Here is a 14,529-nt window from a genome sequence, read left to right as displayed (position 1 = left end):
TTGCCTTTTTAATTACACTGTGTCTAGGTGTGGGCCTGTTTGGGTGCATCTTGTTTGGGACTCTGTGCTTCCTGGATTTGTATGTCTATTTCCTTCACCAGGTTAGGAAAGTTTTCAGTCATTTCTTCAAATAGGTTCTCAGTGCCTCATTTTCTGTCTCCTGGTTCCCCTATGATGCGAATGTTGTTACAAACTTGATATTGTCCCAGAGGTCTCTTAAACTATCCTTATTTATTTATGTCTTTATTCTTTTTGCTGTTCAGATTGGGTGTATTCTACTGCCTTGTCTTCCAAATCACTGATTCTATCCCTGTTTTACCTAGTCTGCTGGTGATTCCTTCTAGTGCATTCTTCATTTCAGTTATTGTAGTCTTCACTTCTGACTGGTTTTTCGTTTTTTGTTTTGTTTTGTTTGTTTCTATGTCCTTTCTTATGCTTGCCATCTGTTTGTTGAAGTTCTCACTAAGTTCCCCGAGCATCCTATAACCATTGTTTTGAACCCTGTCTGGTAGGTCGCTTGCCTCTGTTTTCTTTAATTCTTTTTTCCCTATTCTTTCTTTTTGGTTGCATTTCTTTTTGGTTCCTCATTTTGGCTGCCTCTCTATGTTTGTTTTTATGTATTAGGTAGATCTGCTATATCTCCCAGTCTTGTCCAGGTGATGTTATGTAGTAGGTGTCCTGTGGGGCCCAGTGGCACAGTCTCCCTGGTTACTGAGCCACGTGCTTCAGGAGTGTCCCTTGTGTGGGATGTGTGTGCCCTCTTGTTATAGTTGAGCCTTGATTGCTATTGGCACTCAATGGGTGGGATTGACCCTCAGGCTGACTGGCTGTGGGGTTTGGCCACATCCACAGCTTATAGGCTGCTGTGCGGGAGGCTTACCCCACTGAGTGGAATTTGTCCCAGTGGGCTCTGGTACCTGTTGAGACCACCCTTTGTGTGTGCCACTTGTGGGCCTAATTGGGCAGTGCTCTGCTGTGGTCTGAAGCCAACCTCCAAGTATGTTGGTTCAGGGGCATCTTGAGAGGGGCTCTGGTGCAGGCCCAGGTCAGCCACTGCCTGTGGCTGGCAAGGGGCTACCTGGCAGGAGCTACAAAGTGATCCACAGTTGTTTGCTGCCTGTGCTAAACCTGGAGGCACGTGGGAGGGGCCATGCTGTGAACCAAGGATGTACATGCTGCCCCCAGTACTGGGCCTAGGGTAACTGTAAAAAACCAGGACACCTGGAGGCCTGCTGTCACCTGCTCCCTTAAGGTTCAGCCACTGATAAAGCCTTGTGCGGCACTCCAGTTAAGTGAGGCAGGGTCTCAGAGAGTCACTAGAGTGGGAAGAGTTGTGGTTACCAGGTTAATGTAGACTCTGGTTTGGTGCCAATGCTGAGCCTGGAGCGACTCAATAAAAGGCTGAGAGCACACTGAAGCCCGTCGCCACCTGCCTGAGGCCCGTGGACTCTAATAGTTTTTGTAGAAAGAGGGCAATGTGGGAGGAGCTGGCTACTTGCTGAGAAAGTGCCTCCAGCTGTGCAAGAGTTAAGAGGGTAGGGTCCCAGCTGAGTCAGCAGGGCAGAGCAGCACAGCTCACTAGGACAGTAGATTCAGATTTGGCCTGCGGGGGGAGGATCAACGTGGAAAGATGGCTCCAGCCTGCAGGCTGCACGGGAAGAGGACCCCTCACTGGGAAAATGCCGACTGTCCTCCAGTCCTCCCCCTAAAGCCACACTCCTCAGTCTGCCTCCTGTATGTCTCCGAGGCCCCCAAAGTTCCTGTCCCTCCACTGGTGCCCAAGGTGTGAGTGCCTGCGAGTGAGTGAGTCTGTGCGCAGACTCTTTAAGAGGATGTCTAGCTTTCCTGTAGCCTTTTGTCCCACCCGAATGGTCAGAATCCCCATTGTTTTTTCACAGCCAGATGTTTTTGGGGCTCCTTTTCCTGGCACTAGTACTCCAGGTTGGGGAGCCTAGTGCAGCCGGGGCTGGAGTCCCTCGCTCTTCCAGGGGGAACCTCTGTGGCCAAGGTATCCCTCCTGATTCTTGACCCTCACAGGGAGGTTTGTGGTCCATTCTGCATCTCCATCCCTTGTACCAGTCTCATGGTGGATTCTTTATATTTTCAGTTATACGACTTCTGTTCAGATAGACTTCAGATGCTTCTCTGGATTGATTGTTCTATAATTTAGTTGTAATTTTAATGTGTTCGTGGAAGGACACAGGTACCGTATTTATCTACTCTGCCATCTTGCATCTCTAATGATTTTTTTATTAAAATTTTTTTAAAAAATGATTTTGATGTTGATTTCCAGAAGATTCTGCCATCTTATGTTTCCTCTATCAATATATTTGTGTTCATTCCCTCACCTACAGAATAGTGGGCATTATTATTTATAGAAGTCTTTACAAATTAGATGACTGAAAAATGGCATTTTCTTTCAATTTGTATTTCTTGAATTAGTAGTGTGATTTACTTTTCATATTTATTGTGTATGTATGGGAGAGGAGAGAGAGAGAGAGAGAGAGAGAGAGAGAGAGAGACAGAGAGAGAGAGAGAGACAGAGATACTTCATGTCCCCTGCAGTTTTCATTTTCCGTAATGCTGAGGTCCCCTGAAAACCTCTCCAAGTCTAGTTTAATCACCACCTTCAGCAAAAAAAAAATGGATTTTATTTTTGTTTTTTAATTTGTATGCCCTGGCTGCTACTGAAGTTGAATAGTTTTTCATACTTATTGGCCATATGGATTTCCTCTTTTGTGAATTTTCCATCCTCACTCCATTTTTCTTTTGGGATGTTTTCTTATCTTTATATACAGTATTAGGGATATGGACATAATTGTAATACCTGTTATAAAACTTTGTTGTGAAATATCTGTCTCTTTCTTTACATCTTATGGGTTTACAGCCTGGCTTGGTATGATCTGCCCCATTCCAAGGTATATATGCATTTAGTCTCCCAGATTTTTTAAATGATATTTTAATTGTTTTGATATTTACATGTAAATCTCTAATTCATCTAGAATGTATTTTTGTATTTGGTATAAGGTAGAGTCTTTGTTTTCTTCCAAATGCCTGACCAACCAGTAGTAGTTCTTAGATAATTTGGATCTGGATTCAAATATCTGTTTACAACTGTGCCTATATCTTACTGTTTTGATTGCAATCACTTTATGTTTTAATATATAGAAAAACAGGTCTCACATCTCTGTCCTTTTTAAAAATTTTAATTTTAAGAAAGATTTTTATTAAAATATGGCTAACATACAATAGTTTCAAGGGTACACCATAGTTATTCAACGTTTATATACCTAAAGAAATGATCAACATGGTAAGTCCAGCAACCACCTGACACCGTACCACGCTATCATAATATTACTGACTACATTCCCTAAACTGTACATTACATCCCCATGACTTGTTTTATGCCTGGAAATTTGAACCTCTTACTCCCCTTCACCTCCCCCACTTTTTAAATTTTTCAATTATAAGTGGCATTAAATATTATTTGCAATTAATTTCAAGTGTACAACATAGTAGTTAGACATTTACATGACTTAAGTGATCCCCCTGTCTAGTCTAACACCCACCTGGCACTATACATAGTTATTACCATGGTATTGACTATATTCCCTATGTTTTACTTTACACCCTCATGACTATTATGTAACTACCAATTTGTACTTCTTAATACCTTCACCTTTCTCACCCTGTCCCCCAACCTCCTCCCTTCCAACACCCAAATAAATCTAGTACCTATCTGACATCATACATAGTTGTTACAATATTATTGACTATATTCTTTATGCTCTAACGTACATCCCCATGACTATGGTGTAACAACAAATTTGTACTTCTTAATCCCTCCCCCTTCTTTCACCCACCCACACCAACCCTCCTCCTATCTGGCAACCATCAAAATGTTCTCTGTATCTATGAGTTTGTTTCTGTTTTGTTTGTTTGTTTTATTCTTAGGTTTTACATATAAGTGAAATCGCATTGCATCTGTCTTTCGCTGTGTGACATACTTCAATCAGCAAAATAGAATACCCTCTAGGTCCATCCATGCCATCACAGATGGCAAGAACTCATTCCCTTCCCTGGAAGAGTAATATTCCATTGTATATATGTACCTCCTCTTCTTCATCCATTCTTCCATCAACAGACACCCAGGCTGCGTCCACCTCTTGGCCATGGTAAACAAGGCTGCAGTGAACATGGATGCACACGTCCCCTCGAAGCAGCATTTTGGGTTTTTCGGATAAATACCCAGAAGTGGGATTAGTAGGTCCTTCTTTGTCACTTGTTATAGACTTTGTTGCTTATACCAGACAAAAAAGTTTATTTTGTCTGGTATAAGCATTGCTACCCCAGCTTTTTGTTGTTTCCATTTTCATGAAATATCTATTTTCAATCCCTTTACTTTTCAGTCTTTTGATCTGAAGTGAGTCTTTTGTAAGCAGCATATGTAAGGGTCTTGTTTTCTTATTCATCCAGCCCTCCCTATCTTTTGATTGGAGCATTTAATCCATTTACATTTAAAGTAATTGTTGATAGATATGTCGTTTTTGCCATTACATTATTCATACACACACACACACACACACACACACACACACATATAATCCTAAAGAAGTCCCTTTAATATTCCTTTTGATGCTGGTTTAGTGGTGATGGACTCCTTTACCTTTTCTTGTTTGGAAAACTCTTTATCTGTCCTTCGATTCTAAATGATTGCCTTGCTGGGTAGAGTAGTCTTGGTTGTAGGACCTTGCTTTTCATCATGTTGAATATTTCCTGCCAATCCCTTTTGGCTTGCAAAGTTTCTGTTGAGAAATCAGCTACCAGTCTTATGAGAGCCACCTTATAAGTTACTAGTTGCCTTTCTCTTGCTGCGTTTAAGAATCTTTCTTTGTCTTTAATTTTTGGCATTTTAATTATGACGTTTCTTGGTGTGGCCCTGTTTGGGTTCATCTTGTTTGGGACTCTGCTTCCAGGGCTTGTATGTCTATTTTCTTCCCCAGGTTAGGGAAGTTTTCCTTCATTATTTCTTCAAATAGGTTTTTAATTCCTTGCTCTGTGCCTTCTCCTTCTGGTTCCCCTATGATGCAAATGTTGGTACGCTTGATGTCTTCCCAGAGGCCCCTTAAACTGTCCTCATTTTTTTGATTATTTTTGCTATTCTGTTTGGGTGTTTTCTTCTGCCTTATTTTCTAAATCACTGATTTGATCCTTTGCTTCATCTAATCTACTATTGATTCCCTGTAATGTATTCTTCATTTCTTTTATTGTATTCTTTATTTCTGACTGGCTCTTTTTGTTTTCTATCTCCAGTTTTATGTTTCTTATCTCTTTGTTTTAGTTCTCCCTGACATCATTGAGCATCTTTATAACCAGTGTTTTGATCTCTGCATCTGGCTCATTGCTTGTCTCCATTTTATTTAGTTGTTTTCCTGGAGCTTTGTTCTGTTCTTTTATTTGGGACATGTTTCTTTGTCTCCCCATTTTGGCTGCCTCCCTGTGTTTGTTTCTATGTATTAGGTAGGGCTGCTATGTCTCCCGGTCTTAGTAGAGGGGCCTCATGTAGTAGATATGCTGTGGGGCTCAGTGGTGCAGTCTCCCTCGTCACTTGAGGTGGGTGCTCCTGGAGTGTTCCTACTGTGGGCTGTGTGTGCCCTCCTGTTGTGGTTGAGCCTTGGTTGCTGTTTGCATGTCAGTAGGAGGGATTGATCCTTGGGCTGATGGGTTGTGAGGACTGGCCCTGACTACAATGGGGCCCCTGACTATTGCAGGGGTTGACCATACAGAGTAGCATTTGCTTTAGCAGGGCTCTAGTGCCTGACTGTCATGCCCTTTGGGTGTATCGTCCCCAGAGGCAGCCAGGTGATATCCTGGATTGGTCCAAAGCTGGCCACCAGGCATGCCAATCCCAGGGCCTCTTAGGAGAGGTCCCACCACAAGCCAAGTTCAGCTACAGCCTGCGTCCTGCCTAGGGCCACCCAGCATGAGACACAAAGCAATATATAGACGGCTGCTCCCTGCACTGCGCTTCGGCATGACTTGAGAGACCAAGCCACAAACCAATGCCAGCTATTGCTCGTTCCAGGCTTGGGGCTGCTCAGCCAGAGGTTTCGGAACACTGAAGCCAGATGCTGCTTGTCTGCGTTTTGTGAACCTTTGAGAGATTATAGGAAAATCCACAGTATAAGCCAAAACAGGCTTTTTATGCAGAAAAGCTACTGGAAGTGGCTTGGGTGTTCCTAAAAGTTGGGTCTGGCGGGGTCAGTGAATCGTAGGGTGAACGAACCGTATTACCCAGTTTGATGGAGACTCAGATATGGCAGCTGCCTGCATCTGCACATCAGGAGTGGCGAGGGCTCAACTAAGAAACAATGGTTTCCCCCAACTTCTCCATCTGGGAGAAAGTTGCCCTTCCAGCCCTCACCCCGAAGCCAGGCAACTCAGTTCCTCCTCGTGTATATGTCCCTGGTGCCTTTTGAGCTGCTGCCCCAGAGCTGGAGCTCAGAGCATGTGAGACCGTCAGTGAGTAAGTCCTTGCATGGTCCCTTTAAGAGGAGTGCCTGGGACTGCAGCTGCCCTTGTTTCACTCAGCCACAATCTCCCTTGGTTTTCACAGCCGGAAGTTATGGGGACTTCTCTCCCTGGTATTGGAACCCTGAGCTGTGGAGATTAGTGCGGGGCTAGGACCCCTTGCTTTTCTGGGTGGGGAGCGCCCTCTGCAGCCAAGATATCCCTCCCTATTTTTAATGGTCACACGCCGGTGTGGGAGCAGCCTATTCAGCATCTCTGCTCCTCCTACCAGTCTCCATGTGGCTTTTTTGGTTTGTCCTTACTTGTAGGGCTTTGGTTCAGCAAGACTTTAGATGATTTGCAATGATGGTAATTCTGTAGTTTAATTGCAATTTTAATATGGTCATGAAAAGATGTAATCACAGTGTTTACCTTTTCCACCGTCTTGACCAGCCACTGTCTGTACTTGGACATTTCTTTCTGTAGTGTTTTTTAAATAACTTTATTCACGTCCAAAGATAATAATTCATTGAAATTCTTACTACAATTATATTAAATTTGTATATTAACTTTGTCAGAATGAGAATTAATATATATGAATATAACATAAATATATAAATGTATACATTGGAACTTACATATATTACATTTATTTGGTATTCAATTTAATTATTAACTTTGTAAGGATTAAATCTATCAAGGAACATGGTTCTACTCTCCATTTATTCAGTTCTTGTTTTAGGTCCTGCATTACATTTTTTAAATTAATTTTTAAAAATTGTATATTTAAAGGAAAAGCAGTAAGCACTCAAACTGGGTTAAACTAGAAATATTTGTACTTTGTAGTAGTTACTTTGTGTTCAGTAAGCTAGCATGTTAGATGAGCATCATCAGGTTCAGAGAGGGATGCCAAATCTATCGTACGTGTATCCTTATATTGAACTAGAACATTTTAATGCAATCTTACTTTCACACTAGTTTTTTGAATTGAGATATATTCCACATACCATAAAATTCACCCTTTTAGATTGTAGAATTCAGTGGTTTTTAGTACAAGTGTGCCTTGGCGATATTGCGGGTTCAGTTCCAGACCACCGCAATAAAGTTTGAGTATTGCAATAAAGTGAATCACACAAATGTTGGGGTTTCCTGGTACATATGAAAGTTATGTTCACCCTGTATTGTAGTCTATTAAGTGTGCAATAACATTACATATAAAAAGACAATGTACATATCGTAATGTAAAAATACTTTAGTTCTTCCCAGACAAGAAAAAGCTAAAAGACTTCATCACCACCAAGCCAGTATTACAAGAAATGTTAAAATGTTTTCTTTAAAAACAAGAAGGAAAAAAGTATGAATAAGAAAATATCACAAGGAAAACAATTCTTACTGACAAAGGCAAACATATAATGAAAGTGGATCAATCAATGCTAAAGCTAGTACAAAGGTTAAAAGGCAAAAGTAGGAAGATCGTGTGTAATTACAACACTAAATTAAGGGATACACACAAACACCCACAAAGGAAGTAAAAAATAATGACAAAAACATAAATGTGGAAGGGGTAAGTAAAATTGTAGTGATTTTAGAATGCATTTGAACGTAAACGACCATTAACTTAAAATAGACTACTGTAAACATAGCTTGGTATATAGGAAGCACATGGTAGCCACAAACCAAAAATCTATAAAAGATACACAAGAAATAAAGGGAAAGGCTTCCAAACAACACTACAGAAAGTCATCAACATTCTAGAGAAGAGAGAAAGAGAATAAGAAAGGTACAGAGAAGTACAAAAACATTCAGAAAACAATAAAATGGCATTAACTATATACCTGTTAATAATTACTGTAAATGTAAATGGATTAAATGCTTCAATCAAAAGATGAATGGATAAAGAAGATGTGGTACATATATACAATGGAATATTACTCTGCCATAAAAAAGAATAAAATCTTATCATCTGTGACAACATGGATGGACCTAGAGGGTAGTATGCTAATTCAAAAAAATCAGAGAAAGACAAATAACATATGATTTCACTTAATATGTGAAATCTAAAAAAAAAAAAGAACAAATAAAACTAATTTATAGATACAGAGAACAAACTGACAGTTGCCAGATAGGACCGGTTTTGGGGGTTGGGTGAAAAAGATGAAGGGGTTAAGAAGTATAAATTGGCAGTTACAAAACAGTTACATGGGGACATAAGGGTGTGATAAAAAATTATGTGAATGCTGCTGCTGAGTGCTATCCAACAAACGGAAAGGCAGGGATCTTCAATATGGGAAGCGGTGCCTTGAAACTTAGTAACAGTGTGTGACAAGTTTAAACTTGCACAGTGCAGTCAGTTGGGTGTGAGCTACAGTTGAGAGAAGGTATGTTTTAAAGTGTGCCATAAATCATGGATCACGATCAATGCATTAACATGAAATGGACAAACGGTTTCATCGTCCATCATGACAACTCTCCGTGTTACACATCGCTTCTAGTACGGCAATTTCTGTTAAATAAGAACATTACAGTGTGTCCTCATCCACCTTATTCGCCGGATCTGGCATCGTGTGACTTCTGGCTCTTCCCCAAAGTCAAAATCACCATGAAAAATAAACATTTTGAATTGATTCAGGACATTGAGGCAGCCACAACCATGCAACTACACTCACGACAGAGGACTTCCAGAACTGCTTCAGAAGGTGGTAAGAACGATGGGATAAGTGTGTTCAAAGTGAGGGGGATTAATGGCAATGTGTCTTTTACTGTAATAAATTATTTAAATTTAATCATTCACTGTAATTTTTTAATCACACCTTGTAAAGTATAGCATAGGGAATATAGTCAATAACATGATAATTGTATGATTGCAGGTGGGTGCAAGGCTTACCAGGGGGATCACTTCGTAAGTTATAAAATGTCTAACCACTATGTTGTACACCTCAAACTAGTATAATGAATGTCAACTGTAATTGAAAATAATAAAAAAATTAAAAATTAAAAATAATAAAAATACTTCAATGGTGAAAAATGCTAACTATCATCTCAGCCTTTAGCAAGTTGTAATCTTTTTGCCGGTGGAAGGCCTTACCTTCAATTTGTGAAAAACGCAGTATTTGTGAAGTGCAGTAAAGTGAAGCACAATAGAATGAGGTATGCCTATAAATTCACAAGGTTGTCCAACCTTCACCACTATCAATCAATTCCAGGACATTTTCATTACCACCAAAAGAAACCCCACATACATTAGTAGTCACATCCTTTCCCCCAACTTCTTGCTCCTGGAAACTAGTAATCTACTTGTCTCTATGGATTTGTCTATTCCAGATGAATTCCTACAATATATGGCCTTCTGTGCCTGGCTTACTTCACTTAGCATAATGTTTTCAAAATTCATCCTTGTAGCATGTGTCAGGATTTCATTTATTTTTATGGTTGAATAATAAAATGCCATATTTTCTTTATCTTTTCATCAGTTTATGGACATTTGGGTTGTTTCCACTTGTTGACTATTATGAGTACTGCTATGAATACTCATTTACAAGTTCTCTTTACTTTTTTTTTAAGTGTGTTTTTCCAGAACCCATCAGTTCCAAGTCAAGTAGTTGTTTCAATCTAGTTGTGGAGGGCGCAGCTCACAGTGGCCCATGCAGGGATAGAACTGGCAATCTTGTTAAGAGCACCGCGCTTTAACCAACTGAACCAACTGACCTCCCCATTTACGAGTTCTGATGTGAACATATATTATTTCTCTTGGGTATATACCTAGAAATGGAATTGCAGGGTCATATGGTAAATCTTTAAGTTAGTAAAGAACTGTGAAACTGTCTTCCACAGCTCTGCACCATTTTACATTCCCACCAGTAATGTATGAGGGTTCCAATTTCTCCATGTGCTCACCAAAACTTATTTTTTGTGTTTGTTTTAAGTATAGCCATTCTAGTGGGTATGATGTAATATCTCATTGTGGGGTGCATTTTCCTAATGACTAATGATGTCTTGTGCTTGTTGACCATTTGAACATCTTGGTGAAATGTATATTCAGGTCTTTTGCCTATCTTTTAATTCGGTTGTCTTTTAGTTGTTGAGTTATGAGAATTCTTTACATATTCTGGATACTAGACCCGTAGACATATGATTTGCAAATACTTTTTCCCATTTCACTTTCATGTCTTTTGATGCACAAAGGTTTCTATTTCTATTTTTTTCTTTTGTTGCATGTGCTTTTTGTGTCATATTTAAGAAATTGTTACCTAACCCAAACACAGATTTACATCTGTGTTTCCTTCTAAGACCTGTACAGTTTTAGCTCTTACATATAGGTCTCTGCAGTGAGTTTTGAAATTAGGATCTCTTAGTCTTCCAACTTCGTTCTTTTTTTAAGGTTGTTTTGGTTTCTGAGTCACTTGCAATTTCACATGAATTCTAGGATCAGTTTGTCCATTTCTGCAAAATACATGGCCAGAATTTTAATAGTGATTGTAAAATTTAAATAGATATTATATCTTTTATATTAAACTTATTCCTAGGTATTTTATAATTCTTGATGTTGATGAGAATGGGACTTTTTCCCCATTTTAATTTGTCACATTATTGCCAATTGAGAAAATCTATTGATTTTTGTAAAGGTATCTATTATCCAGATAGCTGCCTGACCAAATTCCCTCATTTATTATAGATTTTATTGACATCTCTTGCTTGGTTTCTAAACATAGCTGTCTCTTCCAATACATACACCAATTATTTAATTGCTCTGTCTTACTTCATTAGCTTTACCCTTCAGAAAAACCTAGCTAATAAAGGCAACGATAGTTTGCATTCCTACCTCAACCACTTAGTTTTAGACTGCTAGATTTTGGTAAACAGTCTTTATTATATTTAAGCTGTTTTCCTCTCTCCTATTTTTCTTAAAAGTTGTTATTAAGAGTGACTGAATTTTATCTTTCAGCATCTATCAATAAAAATAATATGGTTTTTCTTCTTAATTTGTTGATGTAATGAATTCTGTTGATGGATTTCCCAAAGTAGAACAATTCTTGCATTCCTGGAATAATATCCTTCTTGGTCATGGAGTAGTAATTCTTTTTTTTTTTTTTTTGAGTAGTAATTCTTTTGATGCACTGCTGGATTCAATGTGCTAATATTTTCTTTTACAATTTTGCATCTATATTCAGAAATAAAATTGTCAGTCATTTCCTTTTTTGTGCGGTCACATGTTTTATAATGTCTTCTATTTTATGCCCAAATAACATTGGAATTATATTTAGATAGTTGTAAAACCATCTACGCTAGGAACATTTATTATAATTACATTATTACTATTTTCTGATGTTATTTATTGGGTCTGTTCTCTTTTACTTTTGTGAGTAAATTTTAGTCATGTAAAATCATATTAATAAGATGCCCTGCCATTGGATTAATCCAGTTGTCCCTGGGCACCATTTCTGTCTAGTCCCCACTCTCAAATGTGGTGGACCAAAGCTAGTGTTAGGATATGGGGGTGAAAGGGGATTTGGAAGTGACCACCTACTTGGGAATTGTTCAGTTTTAAAGCATTTTTTACTTTGCAAAGACTCAATGAAAGGAGCAGTGTGAAGCTTTCCAATGGAAGGAGATAGCCACCATGTCAACATCAGTCTGTCCTGGGCTCCAGCCCCTATGGAGCCTGGCTCATCTCCCTTTCTCACCCACCTTGCAATTGGTCCTGAACATTTTGGTGCACAGACTCCCTCTGTCCCTCCTAGGTTCTGCCAAGAAAGCAGAACAGCTGCCTGCCTAAGGATGGGGCAGCACCACCTTCGGGTCTTGGATGTACCTGGTTGATGCCAAATAGGGAATTCCTTCCCATTCTCAGGAATTTTTTTCGCTTTCCCGAAATCCCGAGATGTAAACTGTTTTCTGTTCTCCATGATGAATCGTTTTCACAAAGTGACCGCCGATACTATCAATCACCTGGGTTCAAGGAGCTGATTTTTCCGACTTCCCGACCAACTTTTCTCAGGATCCGGGAACAGGAAAGCAAAAAAAATTCCTGAAAACGGGCAGGAGGAATTCCCACCTGGAAACCCTAATGCCAAGTCATAGGAAGGTTTAAAAACAGGGTTTTCATTAATCTTGCTATAATGCAGTCCTGCATTTTAAGGGATTGAAATGTTTGGGCCTTATTTATACATTATGTTAGGCCCAAAATTTGCGTCGGTCCAAAATTTACTAGGAAGTCATCCATTTCCTTTAGATTTTAGTTTTGTGGCCATGGACTTGCACATCATCTAATTTTTTCAGTCTTTTCCATTTTTGTGGCTGTCATATCCATTGCATTCTCAATAACGGCACTTCTGTTTTCTCTTTCTGAATCGGACTTACTAAGTGTTGGTTTATTTGATTTTTCAAAGAAAACTTATCCTTTTCACTATTTTTTTGTTTCATTTATTTTTATCTTTTATCTGTGTTAAATCCCTCTTCCTACTTTTTCTTGGTTTATATTGTTGATTTTCTTAAATTGAGTCATGTAGTTCACTTATTTTAAAAAATAGAAGTATTTAAGGCTACAAATTATCCAAACACAGGTACCATCTAAAGTGTAATTTTTATTACATTCTAGACAACTCATGATTGCCTCTTTTATCTAAGGGTTAGTTAAGAAGTTTCTTGATTTCTAAGATTTTGTTTTCTGGTCACTTTATAATTTATTTGAATATTATTTGATTATGATCAAAGAATGTGGCCTGCAAAATCTACTTTGGGGGATTTATTCAGGATTTCCCAAGGGTCGATAAATAATTGGTTTTGTAAATATTCTATCACATAACAAGTGAATGTTGACTTTAAGTTCCTTATATTATTCAAATGCTATTCTTTACTTTTTGCCAACCTGATATATAAAAATTCTGAAAAAATATTAAAGGTTTCCATTATTGTGTTTTTAAATAAAGAACTTGTATTTCTGGGATATTTCATTTCATTTATCTGGCTGCTGTGATACTTGGTGCATATCTTTTCCCGGAGTGAACCTGTTATTATAAAATATCTCCTATTGTCCAAGGTTTAATGCTTTTTGATGTCTGCATGTATGTCGTCACTTTCTTTTTGCTTGTTTTTGCCTAGTGTATGGCTCATTCTTATTTTAGATGTTGCTAGATTTTGTTTTCTAACTCAATTTGATAGTCTCTGTTTTGATTGGGAAATTATCCCATTCATTTTCTTTAAGTAACTGATACGTGATTTGATTCTTTTCATATCATTCTCATATTTATTACATTTTATACTTTGTTTCCTAATTTACTTATTTTTGCAGGCTTTTGCATTTCTCTTCATTTCCTGTTTTCCCCTTAGTTAATTTGCATACTACGCTCTTCAGTACTGCTGGTCCTAACAATCCAGACAGAGCCCTGTCCTCGTCTACAACTTTTTGTCCTACCTGTGATGCTTTTCCTCCGCAGCCTCCCCTTGGGCCCAGAAGAAACCTTTACAACACTTTTCTCTCCCTCTCCACATTTAGCAATTTTGCCAGCTTGCTTATGTATCTTTTTAAAAGTCAAAACTGGCTAGGATGTGGTGGGCCCTTCTGCTGGGCTCTCTTAGATCTCTCATTATGGAAGCTGTCTTTATTGTCCGCATCTGTAACTTCTGGAACGCCCATTATTCACGTTAGGCTTCATAACATGAATGTATTTTTCAAGTCCTTTTCCCACCACAACTTCCATTTCTCTGCTTTTCTGGTCTCTGTTCTAAGATGTGTCTACTTTTGGATATTCCAGATTACTACCTGGGCCCCTGCTGAGAAACATCATCATGTGTCTGGGCCAGGGCCTCAATTTCCATTCTCAGCTTTACGGTTATTTTACTGTTTTTTGATGATGTCTCTTCCACTGACTGTTTCTTCAGTGAGGGCTGCCCACTCCAGAGAGTAGAATTCCCCCTCCCTTTGAGCCTCCTCAGGGAGGGTTCCCCCTTTTTTACTATGTCTCGTCACCCTTGGTCCCGAGTGATGGCAAAGCAGTGAGGAGTGGGAGACCCAGCAGTTTC

The sequence above is a fragment of the Rhinolophus hipposideros genome (assembly GCF_964194185.1).
Source record: "Rhinolophus hipposideros genome assembly, chromosome: 20".
Taxonomy (NCBI): domain Eukaryota; kingdom Metazoa; phylum Chordata; class Mammalia; order Chiroptera; family Rhinolophidae; genus Rhinolophus; species Rhinolophus hipposideros.
The sequence above is the reverse complement of the archived record's forward strand: the minus strand, read 5'-3'. Positions refer to the sequence as shown.